Source organism: Tigriopus californicus, chromosome 9 (genome assembly GCF_007210705.1).
Source record: "Tigriopus californicus strain San Diego chromosome 9, Tcal_SD_v2.1, whole genome shotgun sequence".
NCBI lineage: Eukaryota > Metazoa > Arthropoda > Copepoda > Harpacticoida > Harpacticidae > Tigriopus > Tigriopus californicus.
The window spans coordinates 14,048,050-14,064,533 of record NC_081448.1 but is presented as its reverse complement, the minus strand read 5'-3'; the positions used below and the strand labels follow the sequence as shown (position 1 = coordinate 14,064,533).

General features: G+C 40.2%; 1 protein-coding gene across 1 annotated transcript in view; it reads left to right on the top strand.

Annotated features, from left to right (window-relative positions):
* Window positions 1–6,185: 6,185 nt before the first annotated feature.
* Window positions 6,186–16,484, top strand: part of LOC131887059 (neuropeptide F receptor-like) — a 35,389-nt gene continuing 25,090 nt past the window's right edge. The window contains exon 1 of the mRNA XM_059235553.1: window positions 6,186–6,540. The gene's annotated coding sequence lies outside the window, so the exon portion shown is untranslated. The remainder of the gene's footprint in view (window positions 6,541–16,484) is intronic.

The following is a 16,484-nucleotide window of genomic DNA, read 5'->3' as shown; positions in this document are numbered from 1 at the left end:
TGGAGAGAGACCTTAAAGGCTATCAATATCGTGTTAGGTTAGGTTGCGTTAGGTTAGGTAAGGTTAGGTTAGGTTAGGTTTGATAAGGTAAGGTTAAGTTTAAAAAAGTAGCACCGCCAACTAATCGGTGGAGAATAACGTTTACCCCACAAATGGAACATTTTCACACCCAGCGACAGCTGAGACAAAAGCATGCGATCGCAGCGCCCTTAATCGATATATTTATGAAGTTATCTAGGGTTGGGACAGAGCTCATAAATGCTTTTGAAAGCATACAGTATCATTAACCTTTTTTACCTTCTCTGAATACTGTACAATCCCAACCTTTCTAACCTCTCCCAATACAAGAGCTCTCTCATACCTTCTATGTTCCTGTTAAAACATCTTTGGACTTACTCGACCTTGTACAAACCTGCTGAAGTAATTGGAGCCCAAATGGGCGAGACATATTCAAGATGCAGCTCATCGATAACATGGATCAACGTGTAGGAACAATCAATGAACAAAAGACGGTTCTAGAACTTAATTTTGTACTGAAATTGCGAAACTAAACGGATTAAATGGAACAAGCCAACCAAGAACACTTATCAATACATGAAATGAACGAACAAAGCAATTCAAAAATATTCCTCGTAACAAAAAATACATGAAGTACTCTAAACTTGGGAAACTTGAGGAAGATAAGTTCTCTCCACTCCGCGGCCATGAAAGTTGCCTTGAATATACCAACAAGAAAACACGTGGAATATGAAGAGCTTCTACAGAAAACAAACCAGGTTTTCTATATATGTTATTGCACTGCGTGCGATAGCTCTACTGGCTTGGCATTGTGGAAAAGACTGGTTAAATCATCCCCTTACAGCCGGACAAATGGAGGTTCATGTGGGTGAAAAGAACACGCGTCAAAGATCGTCTAGAGCCTACCCTCCTCAAGCAACCAAGAAGTCAATTATTACCAGAATAGTTGAAATTCGGGAAATACTGCCTGTGCACATCAGGGAGGAAGAAAGCAAAGCTAAAGTGAAGAGTTTAATCAACCCCCGGGACCTATCTACTCAGTAACAACAAATGTGAATCCAAAGAAGCAACAAAGACATTGTGAAACATATCTTTCTGTGACGTGGAATACAATAATCCGTAAGGTCGATCAATAGGAACCATACAAATTTAAAACTGTATATCTCGTGTTCCTGCGACCAGAAATAAATAAGTCATTCATTCAAAGACATTGCAAGTCGAAAAAACTGAAAGAATGCATGAACATATAAAGAGAATATATAGTATAATTATATTCGAGATACGAAGAAGAGAAAGCTAAAAAGCTAAGCCTTGCGACCACTAACACAACCCACACAAGCTGAGCCTGGCCGTCTGATTAAGATCAGGAGCATCAAAACGTGCGAATGCTCTCATCAAAAAACTGAACTGAACTGAAAACATTGAATTAACGAAAATACTTATGTTTACTTAAGTAGTGCAATGAAATAAATCCATGCTTACAATTATTTAAACATTGCAACTCGGTCTCTCTACGAGTACTGACCATTTTGCAGATATTTGGCTAAACCTCCCTTTTAATTGAAAAGGAATTGAATAAAACATTTTGCTTGCTCAGGATGTTGTGGCTACAACGTATCAATTTCATGGAAAGTCAAATGAATCCAATGAAAGAACCTTGTCAACACCGCCAAGTTTCGTCCAGTGAAATAATGCTAGGAAACTGCTTAAATGCTAGACAAGATTTCACAATGCTTGAACCATGCAAACCATGCTAGTTTAATGCTAAAAACAGACCGATGCTAATAAAAAGATTCCCATGCTAGCGGCCTTAAAATAATGCTGATTTAAAAAAATACATCAAAAAATGCTACCTGTCCCCTCTGCTGGCAAGCAAAAAGTGTGTAAAACGATGTAAACGAACCAAAGGCCAGCTAACGTGACCTCATCGGTGGGTAAATAATGCCACTTGAGCGTCACATCGCTTTAGTTTGAAGTTACTGGCTGAGGTAGCATAACACGGATTAGTTGTTTATTGAAATTGAATTGACAGCTTGCTTGATCCATTTGCACAAGACTTGCCCTGAAATCGTTTGTTAAGTTATGAGGATTTTCAGACCAAGACGGGAACTGTAACCGTTTTGAGTTGCAATTTCACTGCCTTAAGTTCTTGTGTTTATAGGTCCTACCACCCATGACGTCATAGCGCTCTATCAATAAGACTTGACTGCGTATTGAACTAACCAGTAGTTACAGCATCCTTGCTGGAAAGTAAATTTCATGTCACTAGTAGAAAGGTTGGGATTGTACAGTATGAGAAGAAGGTACGAAACGAATCTGTTCTTGTACGTTTTCAAAAGCATTCATGAGCTTTGTCCCAACCCAGGATTTATGGTCAATTCTACTGACCCTAGGGGCTTAACGTGCGTTTTGAGAGCACCTTCAAGTCCACGAGAATCCAGGCTAGTTCGAATAATGAAGTCCATCTCTCTTCTTTCTCGGGCTCCTTCATTGTTTAATTTGCTTCCCTCTAATATTCGAAGGGATTACGTAGGTGTTAATCCAGTAGCAGGATTTAAGTCAGTCTTGGACAAGTTTTTGACAAAATTTCCTGATCAACCTTAAATTCAAAGGTTAGCCAGATCAGCCAACTCTAATTCGTTGGTCGATCAAATAATCTATATAAATAAAAGTTTTTAAAAAATGAATACATTTCTCGTCTTACACTGCTGGGATTGCAATCCCAGTAGCGGTTAGAAAGCCCGCAAAAAATGTCATTAAGCAAATCCATATTTAGCAGTGTTTATTCAAGTTAGGTTTTAAAAAGCCACAAAGAAGTTAAACTTTTTTGCCACTTGCCATTTACGGGTTAAAGTCCTGAATTGGTTGATTTTTGGTCCAAAGATTGTTATTATTCGTTGTTAGCGTTGATCGCGTGTGCGTGGTATTGTAGGTACTTGGAGTCGATGAAACTCAGTTTCCAGGGTGGCATTTGCTTAGGATGGAACTCGCTCACGTGATACTTCGACTTAGGACTAGCCCTTAGGCTAAGGGTGATTTTCTCATGGCTGAGGGACCGTTAGACGAACGACGTTGAAAGTATCTAACCGTCACATATCCCTCGTTTGACCTTTCTTCAACGCAATTGGCAAATCTTGAGACTAAAAGATTACTGTAGGTACTAATTCATGAATGTCCGGCTTGTGAGCTTTTCATGGGAAAGATAACAAACTTTTCTGTCAGGAGCAGATCTGCACAGAGTTTCTGTATCTCGGGCAAGTGTTTTTTTAAGAAAGACAAATGGGCACTTTCCCAAGACCAAATTCTCTAGCCACCTCATTGGGAACGAATGAGCCAGGCTTTCAAGACCTTTTTTTGACAGTGAACACCATATTTATGGTTCATTCGAATTCGTTCCGTATGTTGCTAGAGGTAGGAGATCTTACATTTCCCAAAAACATACGTAGTCAACGATTAAGTGCCGAAAACGGAATTGTTTTTTGTTCATTGAAACTGGGTCAACCTAATGGTACGAAATGTGAATATTATTATTGCATGCAGTGGCAATTTTCTACAACCTAAATGAAATTACACTTGATCCTCATCCCTGCTCATTGAACACGCATGCCGACCTCACTTTCGCAGTTGCAGATTTCGTATAAAAAGGCCCTTGTCACGGTTTTCCAAAGCAATTCCAAAGATATATGCATCTTGGCTATGGGAAGTTTATCGATTCATTTATGGCTTTAATTTGGAGCATGACTTTGAAAAAACTTGCAGAATTTTCTGCACGCTCGGTTTTTATGCCAAGAACTCTGGCCTTATCAGCTTCGTATCTAAACCATCCTGAGCTCGTGGGCTAAACTTCCCAAGGCCTAGGGTGACCTTGAAAACTGGACAAAATCCTCGCCGACATTTCATTCAGGGTGCGGATTTGCTTTCGTGGATGGAATTTTTGGACATGAGTGACAAACCACTTAAAAGGCTTGTCGCGCCTTGAGATAAATCCTACGGAAAGCCGGAAAATTGATCGGCGTCCCTTCAAGTCAATGACAAGGGAAATGCGCAAGGATTAGGGGCATCTTTTTTGCTGATTATCACTCGCAGTAAAGACCGAAATCCTTCAGATTAACCCACATGAAAAGAGCTCCGACAGCCTTATTATCGCATAAAATAAATCTCATGGGAAACGCTTAGTTCTCAAGAAACAATCAACTGAAGCAGTACTTGCTTTAAAAATGAAGTTCAAAACTTGCTATTTGTGCCAACGGTTCATTCATGCGAACCATGAGATCTCACATAAACGTGACTGTTTCATCCGGAACAAGCGCAACGTCCGGTTAAACTCTCGAGTTGGCCATCCGTGTCCAAACTGTGCACAAACTTGGTGTTTCTGGCTGACCAAGACCGAGTTGGACCCGTCGAAGCTATGTCACATTTGTGGGATGAGCATAAAATTCCATCACTCGTCCAGGGAGCTCTTGGTTTGCTTCGGCTGTGACACCCTTCACTGTGTAGGAATTCAAGTGATCCTAATCCACGTGTTGGCCCCCTTAGATGAAGAGACTCTGCATCATAATGAACCCCCACCTTCATATGCGAGTATTCAGTTGTTCCAAGGGTTTCAATAAACTTGTTCTGTACGTCTAAGACCGTCTTTTCCTCTCGAGGCCACGTCAACAAAATATGGCCGTGAATGCACATTTGAGTCGAATTGGAATGAAGATGAGGGGCTGTACCCCTCTGATCCACGGACCATCAGGCTGTGGATTACTATTCGATTGGAAATTGCCGTCGAGGCGCCAGCATAGCATGGCTGAGTCATCCTTTCTCAGGACCTTCTGATTCACGATTGTAATCTTAATAAGTGCTGAGGTTGCAGCTTTCATTGACCTGAAGAGCGTCATTTCCGTGAGTCAAGTACTGCCCTGGTAGTGTTTAGAATATAGCGTCACTGATCCCTTCGACTCTGAAATCGAGCCGACAAAACACGTCTCATTAGATCAGAAGGAAGCAAATGTCTGTCTGTTGATTCCTAATCCTCTGTCCAAGACTCCGTCGTTGTTGTAGTGCAAGCCTTCAAAGAAAAGAATTGAAATTCATTTATTCGTTTACTCAGTCCCAAAAATGTAGTACTTCGGGTGCTCATTCAAAATGCTTTTCGATCTGAAACCACACAGGTTTTTACCGTGACAATATATCAACATATATACAGAGGTGGCACAAAGTTCGTGGGCACACACAATTCGTAATATTTCCGCAGCAATGTATCATAGGAAAAATATTCTTCTTTCAGATTATGATTATTAAAATAGAAACAGCATCCACAATGGCACGGTTTGTCTCCATGGGGATGCCTCCCATGCTGATTTCACAACTGGCGTCCGTTTTGTTCTTGGCTGACCTTTCCTTTGGCAATCATGGGATGTACCGTGCTCATGATAACGCCTGGTTGTATTTGTAACAAAATTCTTAAACACCACAAAGACTGTATGGACACCTTGATTTCATGGCTGGGTTTGCCCTGGTTTTGAATTCTTACACGTTTTCGGAGTACTTGATAATCAAAACTTTTCAGAATGTTTCAAAACTTCAAAGTAAACAAGACTAGTTGATGCTTCATTGAAGAGGAAACAAAAAAGTGACCCGTAATTAGAAGGCGTCATTTCTAACTGACTAACGGCACCTTTGACATCGGAATTTTTTCCCTCCCCCACCGCTCTGTACGTAAATGTATTTGTTCAAGTTTAAAGTATCGACACTTTGTATTTTATCAATGACCTCATTTGCCTTTTGAAGTGTTAAAAAGTGTCAAACTAGCAGTAAGCCACTTGCAGTCGAGATTCCTGTTGGTTGGTTTTTGGTTTTACTCTTGAATGACGCTAAATGAAGACTTGATCGCATTCCCCTAGGGGTTGAGGTTGCTTCTCTCTCCCAAGTATGTATTGGACTGAATGCTAAATCCCAGGTGTGTGTGTGTAGGGGGGGGGACTTCGTTGATATTCCATCGATCTTCTGTTTTTGTCAAGTGGAAAGAGTTACTCCATCCAGCGGTGATGTTTGTGGAAGAAGCGGCCTTTCCTCTTTATTCCCTTCCTTCCTTCCTCACCCTCTCTTCTCTTCTCTTCTCTTCTCGTGTTCGAAAAACGCGACGAGCGAAGGCTGAACCACCGCAAAAGTCCGTAAGTCTCTCGGTCTTTCGGTCTTTCTCGCTTGCGGTGTTTCCTCAATTTTGAGCGACGCAACAGCCGCTTCGGAATTCTCTTGCAGCCGAAAACCCCGAAAGATCGGGTACATTTAATCAGAGTAGCAACAACAACCCACAGGTGTGAGTGGAACGTCTGCTCTTTGTAGGAACAGCGAATGCACCATCATCCCTCTTGAACATGGCGTGTTTGGTGATGGAGGTATAGGAGTTTCCGGGAAAGTTTTTACAAGAACCGATCAACATGGTGCGTCTGAGATGAAAGATCTTACCTCTGAATTGACAAAAATCTATGAGTGAAACCAGAACTAATTTTTACTCATCAATCTTCTATTTAGGTAAGTGAGGCCCTACTTTAACGTTTATGAATGAGGGACATTTATTTATCCTTAGACTCACAAGAATGTCATGAAGTTAATGCGCTTCTTAACAGAGTTTGCACCTAAGGTACAGAAACTATTGAGAATGCGCGATGAAGTTAGCTTGCATGGAAAGCATTGTAAAAGTCACGAACTCGTTGTTCCGAGTCTGACAGAACTTCGTGTTGGTAGTGGCTAATTGGGTTAGTATGAATGTAACCGTAGATACCGCTCAAACATATCAAACCCGAGTGTCTCATTTCATGCCCGATGGGCCTGCCATAAACTTGCTCCAGAAGTAGACACCTTTGGCAAAGCGACTATAACAATACTACACAGTTATGCGTAGCCTACACAGTATCTTTTGTAATGTATGAGGAAACTCAACCTGAGCTAACGGTTCCACGCACGTGCTATTTAACTCGTTCAATTACACGCACATGCTTCCGTGTCATTCAACATCGTGGTACAGTGTATTTCAGGGGACAGTCCATGTTATTTTCCCAGACACGCCTCGCGTTTTATAAGAATATCTTGTGCAGTTTAGGCTTAATGATATAATGCTTTGAGTCGTGGAGGTCGTGGCAGTTGGCGCTCTTCTTGGAAAGTTACAATTGGTCAAAATGTCTGTGGAGTCCTATGGATTAGCGCTGTTCAAAGCTTAAAGCTTGTGAACCTTCCATATACTCTACATATAAGGAAGCTGACGGTCTTTATTGCACATGGCATGCCAAGCAAAATTATCTAACTTAAATTATGGCCTTTCCTAAATGAGTTTGCCTGCTGCATTATCCGTTTAGTTCCAAAACTCAAATTGGGTCTGAGCCTAGAGATCATTGCTCATTTCACGTTTACTAAATAAAGTTGGTGTCTTTTTTGAGAGGCTTTGTCTGTTTGATGTATGGTTGTCAAATTATTGCACCCAACTTTCACAATCGCCCTTGAAGACTGGATCCTAGCGTCTTTTTCTTAATGCCTTTAAAAAAGGACGACAGGTTGATCGTCTGAAATAGATCGATTTATGCAGAGAGTCATCCATTTTTTGGCTGGCTCCTTTCCCATAAGCGAGCATCGTTCCAAAGGAAACCACTGTTAGGAAAAGGCTAAGGAGGTATGTCTTCCAGGCACGCAAGTTTCGTTCCCCTATTGCCTTGGGTATCGTCTAGTCAAGGTCACAGGGTAGAACTAAAAGGCCATCACTATTCGTAAGATGTGGAGGGTGTGTACTAATACAGTATGTGACGATGCACGCGTCTGTCAATCCCATCGTAGAATTACCGTCAAATACTTGAGATGGTAATTGCATTGATCAGTTTTCCTCGTAGTATGGCTAAGAATGGGAGAAGTTCCCGCTAATTACTCAGACACAGTACGACAGCAGACAAAATATGGGAAATTACACGAACTTGGAACTACATAGATCCATTAATTATTGTACGTCTGAGTTAATTTATTCCAAGTTCGGTAAGCTCACTTTCCAAGTTTAATTCGCATTTGAGGGCGTTCCAAATTCAGGATTGGTCCAACCCGACAGCTGACAGGTGAAATTCGTGGACCAAAAAAATCGAAAGTACTCTTGCTTTATAATTCCCCACATAATGTGAGATCGTACAATCGTTCAATATGAACTTTGATTGAAAAATTTTTTTACGTTATCTACGGCCGAGATAGCAAATTAAATCAACTGCAGAATGATAGGTCAACTAAAATATGCGCTAATAGCTGGAGAGCTCAAGGAAAAAAACACATTTCCCACATATCTCTGGCCATCAAATATGTCGAGCTGAAAGAGTTTACCGTGATAACACATAGTTTGAGTATTGGGAATTATATTGTCTATAGGGACTCGTAACAATGTACTATATGCAGATAATGTACTGTATACAGCCATAATCGTTGAGAAATACAGATCTTCTCATAAATGTTACAAACAACTGTACTACTGCATACTAACATGACCTCTTTTCTCTCTGAGGAACCTAAAAGCTGTTATTCCAGAAACTACCAAGCCCATGAATTACATATTCAAATATCTGCTAATGTCATTAGCATAAAATGCGTTGATAGCTGGAAAACTGTTTTCCACTAAGTTTCAAGAGGCTGGGCAAAGATCAAAAATTACAAGAGCGGTTAATACACCTTGAAGTAACTTAACCAGCTGAAGTAAACAATCCACTTGTTTATTCATTTTGAAAAAGGTCTACTAACTTGAAAATCCGAGTATCTTTATTGGAAAACTGTTGCTGCATTGTTCAACAAAAGAGGTTGGTATGTTCTTTCCTCCGTTCAAATGGTCAGACAGAATATTGAACCAGTACGGTTTCTCATGAGGTCGACTTTCCTTTTTTTTCTTGATTTGAAGTTGGTCGTAAATAATACATGTTTGTTTATTCATTCTGAATAGAAAATAGACAATGTTCATAGGTTTCAAGTTCAAGGTCGGCATAAAACTCCTTCCTCCATTGTTGATGTGACGGGTTTCACAACAACTCGAACCATTCGTGGCAATGATTTAGTGTCTGACTTCAGTAAAGGCTGGATTTGACCGAAATGTGCCTTGTTAACAATGAGACTCGTAGTCTGGAGTGACCAATTCTTTTTGCAATTTGCGAACAATTCCCCAAGCGATTCAATTAGTTTATTGAGGGCTTGCAACGAACTTTCAAGCTTGAGCAAGTACCGAGTTTGACCATCTTTTTTCGAATGACCACGGGGTGAGCTCATATGGAGAGAGAACAAAGTGCAAATATATTTCCTACTTCCCACAGAAACCAAGACACCAATTTGCCAACTCTTTCTCCACTCTGCCCTCGGGTGAGGTTGTTCTTCCCAACGCTTTGTAACCGATAGAGATGGTCAACTTTTTGGTCCTCCCTTGATTTGAGGCAAGGCCCCTTGCCCGAAATCTCCAGCATACTATATCTTAAAGGTGCTAGCTCATTGAAAGGACTGGCAGAGACATCCAGAGTCTTTCCATTTATGTTGAATTAGCTAAACGAACATGATTGATTTGGAGGCCGTCCTAATCAATGTGAACGTCCCGAGTTGTTTTCAATGGACCCAATAGTACTGTACATTATGTCGCAGAGTGCAACAGAATTAGAGTGTCCGTCTAGTATACGATGCAACGACATAGTCAATATCCGAGTGAGGCCACTAAATGAGTACACAATCCAATTAGGGGACATGAGAGATGATCCATCATAATCTGGGGTTTTCTCACAATAACTCGTACGTGAAAGGACCCTCTAATGAGCATCAGCTTTCCCCAGGACATTCACTGGATTCTTCCTTAGTCACAAATGTGAATAGAGCAGGGTTAGGCAATAACGAATCTTAGAGAGACCTTCGAGAGCGATAAAAAAGATGACATAGACATAGTGCAGTGTAAATCATAAGACATCTTTTAGCACCTTGGTTTCGATATATTGGACGAGGAATTTCGACGCCACGCTCATGCTCAGTTTAGGCTACTTTTCTGCTTTTGATCAGGAAAAGAAGAGACACTTGTACCTATGTTTTCTCGCGCTTTTTTCAATCTCTTTTTAGAGACACTCTACGAAGTGTCCCCGTTACGAAATAAGGAATTTCCCAAAAATCCGATTTTACCTAACCATAGGTTTTATGAATGCACCTTCCTTCGTTTGAGCAGGATGTGAAGCTAAAATATTGCCCATGAGATAAATGTCTTTTACCGTTATGTGATGGATGCTCTTTTCATGAGGTCTTAGAGAAGGAATTGATAAAAGATGACCAAGTCCTTCCTTGGGACCTTGTTATCGGGGAAAACATGTACAATAAATGTACATATTCATATATTGTCAACAAGGATCACGAACTGCATGACTGATCAAAATCGAGAGACAGGCTCGATCTTGTCCAATTATAACTTAAGCAACCATTTTCGATATCTTGTCAGAGGATCCATTTCGAACTCTAGGCTAGTTGTTGTGTCTTTGACTGGAATTGGCACATTCGAAATACATTAGTTTTGACTATAAATAATTACACAATTCGTCGAACGTGTTTGTTCAATCATTAGTATGACATATCTATAAGGAGAGAATCAAAATTTAAGTTGCATATAAGTAACTAACCCAAATACTGGAAGAACTAGAGCCATTGCAATCTTAAATGATGTTGTGCGTTCATGCGAGCATTTTAAAAACTATTTACACTAATCGGCGATGGAAACAGCGACCTAATTTTACTTTCACGTGCTAAACAGCACGAACATGCAATCGATGAAACTATTTGGTGTCATGCCTGGTAGAAAACTGTTTTAACCCGTCCAGTGACTTTTGAATTGAACGCTTTCTTTCACATTTAGCTGATGAAATGTTCAGCACTAAAACATCTCCCGCATGTCATGCGAAAACTACTTGTAGTTTTGTAACAAACGCTACACTTTTGAACATTTGTGCAAATAGCAAAGGCCAATTCAGATGCCCTTTGGTAGACAAATATCTTTGATGACTTATGTCTTCACCTTGAATTTGAAGAGGTTGTTCATGTTGAGCTTTACGTTTGGAAGTGTCTTTTTGGTCGCAAGGTCAATTTTCTAACCCAAGGGATCGTCTTCGAAGATCTGACAAGACTAGGAAGGAAGTTGGTGGAAAACAAACTTCGACGATTTGCCCCCAGAAGTAAAGGTAGAAACTTTAGAAGTGTCAGATGCATCAATGGTCTCAAGATTCTGTGGACAGGACAAGGAGGCCTTAAAAGAGACCTCACGATCCGTAGATATAGACAAAGTGGAAGGGACCATTGTTCGATTTCCATTATACTGGATTCTGGGGAGTCGATCTGCAGTTTAGTTAACTCGACCCTAGGTTTAGGTTGGTTTGACTACTAACTTGTTCATGAAATTAGATATCCACAAGTCCTACTTGCCACTTCAAGAAGATAAGTTTTTTGAAGATGATCTGGATTAGTTTTTACTAGTTCCATTAACTTCTCGAGTGACAAGACCAAGATAATGCGATCATTTGCAAGCTCAATTCGGCCAGTTTTCAACTTCTTATCGACAAAAGTTTGTCTTGGAGCACTTGAATTAAGATCTTTTTCCATCTGTTATAAAAAAAGAGCTTGGCGTCTCCGTGGAGATATCTCACAGAATCGTTCATTGTCAAAAAGTTTTTAATCGTTGAAGAACATTAAAGGGTAAAAAGAAACTGGGAAAATCAAATGTTTGGTAAGCCAAAAGGACACAAAAAATAACTGGAGGATAAATTCAGATGTTCAAATGATGGAAAGCGGACCAATCTTGTATTTCGTTGGAATAACCTTTGGTTCGAGTTAGGCATGCCGAGTTTGGGATATCTAAAGAACGCTATCTGTCCAGGAGATGATGAATTCAAAGAATCAGTTCTGAAATCCGGGTGACCCAACTTAATCTCAATCCGTCTAAAAGCTTCGCTTTTTGACTGGTGCTACGCTGAATAAGCTCTTCAAGTTGAAGAAAAACTAAAAGCCAAAATTGTTTTTCCATCCTTTTGCCTACTTTAAGGATTAACGCTTTCGTGGATGAATACCTCCATCCTGTGCAGAGAAGTGTTGTGCCTTTCGAAAAAGAATGAGGTCTACGCGAGTGTCCCAAAGTGCCACGGCCTTTTTAAAGCTCGTACAAATAGAGGACTCATTCATAGCTGTTCTCAATATTTATTGGACAGTTTGATAGCATGACGGGGCAAAAAATGCCAATATTTTCAAAGAACGTGCGCACTCAGATGTGCCAAGTGCATGCATGGCATGCACTCAACAGTTATGAATATGACCGTGATAGTCAGCTGAGATCTCTGCCCAAAAACTGAATCAAGCTCGACGACAGAGCCTAACGATCGACCCAATTGCCATGTTTTCCTGTCCCTAATGAGCCATTGAGTGCGTATGAATGGAATATTAAACGTTTTCCTTCTGCTTTGTAGTTCCAAAGGTTCAGACAGTCTTACTACCCTAATGGCCTAATCATCGTTTAGCCACTGACTTGTCTGCTTCTTGGAACTCCGACATCTCAGAGATCCCACCAGACTCACTTCTGAGAGCAACAAATCAGCAAAACTTCTTCCTGAAGTCAATGCGTCAGAACTGGCGCACGGTTTGATGCCCCCGTTGTGTTTCCCTGGACTACTTTGGCATGCTGTGGCATCACTTGAACTGACAGCCAATACTTTTAGCTGATTGAATACTGCAGGGGTAGCAAGAGGAAACGACCTCAGACGAATAGATTGACAAGAAGCATCCAAGTTTTCTCAATTCTAGAGTGTTTTTTTACGGAAAAAAAACGAAACTGATCGACCAAAGTCCTGGTTCAACACAATTGAATTAGGTAGACAATCATTTATTGTCTGATCTCTCTGAACTCTGGTTTGTAGTGCTGTCGAGACAGACATTGATGTCTATGAAGTGTGTTCCCAGACATGTTCCAAGATGGCATTGCAATATAATTTGATTGTTGCAAGATATTTGGATTCCATTGTTATACCATGGTCTTTCATTTAAATGTAAAGGCCGTGCTTGTGGTTTATTTGAAGCATTTGTGTCTGAATGATCAGTACACAATACACATCATTGTAGACGCCAAACTTGAACACACTGGGAAACGTCATGCGAGTTATTATTATTCCCCTGACCCTCTGGGTTCGCCTTCTATTCACTGAAAAGAACTCATACCTAACAACTCGTTAATGATTAGGTTAGTTTTAGAGTCTTGGGAATAACTTATGAAAACAACAGAATAAGTAATCCCCAAGCACGCTTCCTGAAGCCCTGCTCTTTAAAGTGTCAAGGATATAATGGGTAAACAAACACCGTTGAACCACACCATTCATGCATTGCTAAAAACTTTTTTCGCTCCACTTGGAGACTTTGAAAGCGTCTCGTTTTGTGGATCAAACGCAATTTGCTTCAGAGCCTCGTGGAGAAAAGAGGTCAGGAAATTTTACCATTTCTTGTGCGATAATCCAATAGATAGTGTCCAATAAAATGTGAGAAATTGAGGTCATTATATGATTAAGTTATATGATTAAGTTAACTTATATTCATTTGTGGTAAATGATCGCACTAAAGTTTTTCTATGACCTACGGGAAGTCTTCAGTTTCCTTCTTCAGGATTTACATTGAAAACATGTCTTTGACATTCAAGAGGTAAATGATCGCAAGAAACACTCATTTCAAGAGTTCTAAAGTTTAGTGAAAGTGTACGGGCAAACTCATTTCGGCCAAATAGCAGAGTTTAGAAAAGTAATAGTAGTCAAAACCTTCAATTTGATCTGATTTCCATGACCTATTTGCCAGAGCTTTTTTAATCCACACTCACCTGGAAAACTAGTGACGTTTGTTGTCGTATTTCCACACTTGAAAAAGACATGGCTTTTTTCTAAATAGGAGGTGTCGATGCACGTTTGATCCATTTATCGTTGTCCTCTCTATAGAAACATGTTTTTGGCAGTTTGTCAAATTCCCTCGCAAAAACTTCTTGTCGATTTTTTCCAACAAGGAGAATCCCTCGCTTCATTCCCCTTGGTTCCAATGGGAAATATTCTATTGAATATTGGCATTGAGCAATGGCTCAATATCTAGATTTCGATGCTTTTGAACATTGGGATGATGCGGTCATGAAGAAAAGAACAGAGAATTCAAACATGGCTTTTGTATCCTATCTAATATCTTTCATCTATTTTGTAGCTGTAACTACCGAAGTGTGCAACTCAGTCGCAACATACTCATTCTTGCTTGAAACTACTATTCATCATATAAAACGACATACGTAAGTTGGTTTACATTGTTTTGAAACCGCGATCAAGATTTTTCATCCTGCTGTAAGATAAGGCAATGTTTATCAGAATTCTTTTTTTATTATTTTTGCAGACAATGTCTGGATAGTTTTGTATCCAAAAGTGTGTGTTAGGGGACAAATGATCCGACATAAAACGAGACAAGGAAAAATTGAACATAAGCCGAAAAAAAGATGTGAAATCGTGATGGAGACAAATGAGATTTGAACCAAGCCACAAGTAATTGAACCAGGAGTAGGAAGTAGTGTGAAAAGACGAACCGTTCTTGGGCATTCATGATTCAGTAATTCGAAGCTTAATCGTATATATGTACAAAATAAGAGTATTGATTATACATTTGAATACACCTAAAGAAAACCAGTATCATTATTTTAGTAATTTGATATACTAACAATTATAGCAAGCTTAAAAACGTAGATAGAATCAAACCCTAGAGAAATATCATTATTATTTTTAGTTAGCATGATTATCATTGCATGCTAGGACTTGAAAAATTCCTCGAGACCAGGAATATTAGCTGGAACCCGACAGCAAACAACCTTATGACAGGATTTATCCATATCCCATACAGTGCAGAGATTAGGGGATAATGAGGTTTTCTTGTCTTGTGGCACTAATATGGTTTCTTCTGTTTTCATATAAAAGCATGGAGTTCTTAGGTCAAAAATCTCGCGTTAGAAAACAGGGTTATCACAACGAAAAACAACAATTTTGAAACATATTTGTTTAGACTTGCACACACACGTTTCAATGCGACATCTCATTTAGCACTATGCCAATATAAAGGTCGATTTTTCTCTACTCTATCTTTTCAGGGTGGCTTTTGTTGCCTCTTGTTTGTGTTGAATAAAGTGGACTTTCGTCCGAGCAAACACTCAAAGTCCCATCCAAGTTGGAACATTCAAGGGACAAAATCAACTTTGTCCTTTTCCGTTAGTTGGAACGACACTCCAAAGATTTTTGGTCACCTAACATATGAAAGAGCAAACAAACTTTGATTCCCCTGCATTATTTCGTGTCTAGCATCTCAACCACTTCAAGTTCCGGTCTGCTTCTTATTCAGCCAAAAGTTTGTTGTTGGCAAAGAAACATGTCGGGTTGTATGTGACATCCGCAGACGATTGCCAATTGCTGATTGTTGATTCTCGTGATTCCAATACTCTCTCTCGAACACGTCGTCTTGGATTGGAGAAGTGGCCAATTTCACAAAGTGACATTTTCCAATCTCGGCTTGTTCCATTTACGCTTCTGAGGGCTGGGAACGGTAATTGTGGTCCATTCAACTTTCTCCTCGCTCAGGCCTTCAGAACGTTACTAAATAATTCATACGAGAGAATGTCATATCTTGAGCTCTCAAGTGTGGATCTATCAAAATTTAACTCAAGCTTAAAGTGACATGGTTTAAACAGGCATCAAGTTACACCTCATTGAATGGATTGCCTTCAGCTCATTCCCCTAGTTTCAAAGGCCGACTCGAATCGTGGTGTTCCAATCCGTCGTCAGGGATATTGATTGCATCACAAATTGAATGAACTAACTTAATTACCTTCAAAGTTAGGCAAGACCTCTGACCAATTAAAACTTGAAACAAACATGCGCTTCCCAGACCGTTCCAGTCCAGAGGGTTGGTGGTCCCACTTTAGGCCCACGTGATTAACGAAAGACTGAAGTGCAAACAAGTGCAAATATGCTGAGAATGGAACACTTTCTGAGCTCGTTCCCGAGCGGCAACAAATTTATGGATGCACTCATGCAGCTCATTCTTGCATTCAAGAGATTCAATCCATTTTTGATATGACGCAACAACTTCCCCTGTTGGTTACCAACTCGAATGTGGCCACTTAAACGAGCCACAATCACACTTGTAAGCGCAATAATTGCTCATCTCTAATATGTCGTGACGACCATCTGTCTGGCCGAGCCGTATCATTGGGTTTTGGGACCCATTTTCCGATTATTCGTCAAATAAAGTGACAAGGCGTTTAAAGACAGGATTACGTACGGAGCGAACGAGCTAAGCAATCAGTATTGGTCGTGATTCTCGCAATTCTCTCAGGGCTGTTTTGAGCCTCTTCTGGTTCCAAGAAAGGGGCTCTGGTTTTTACTGCGTGGGAAGAACGGAGAAAT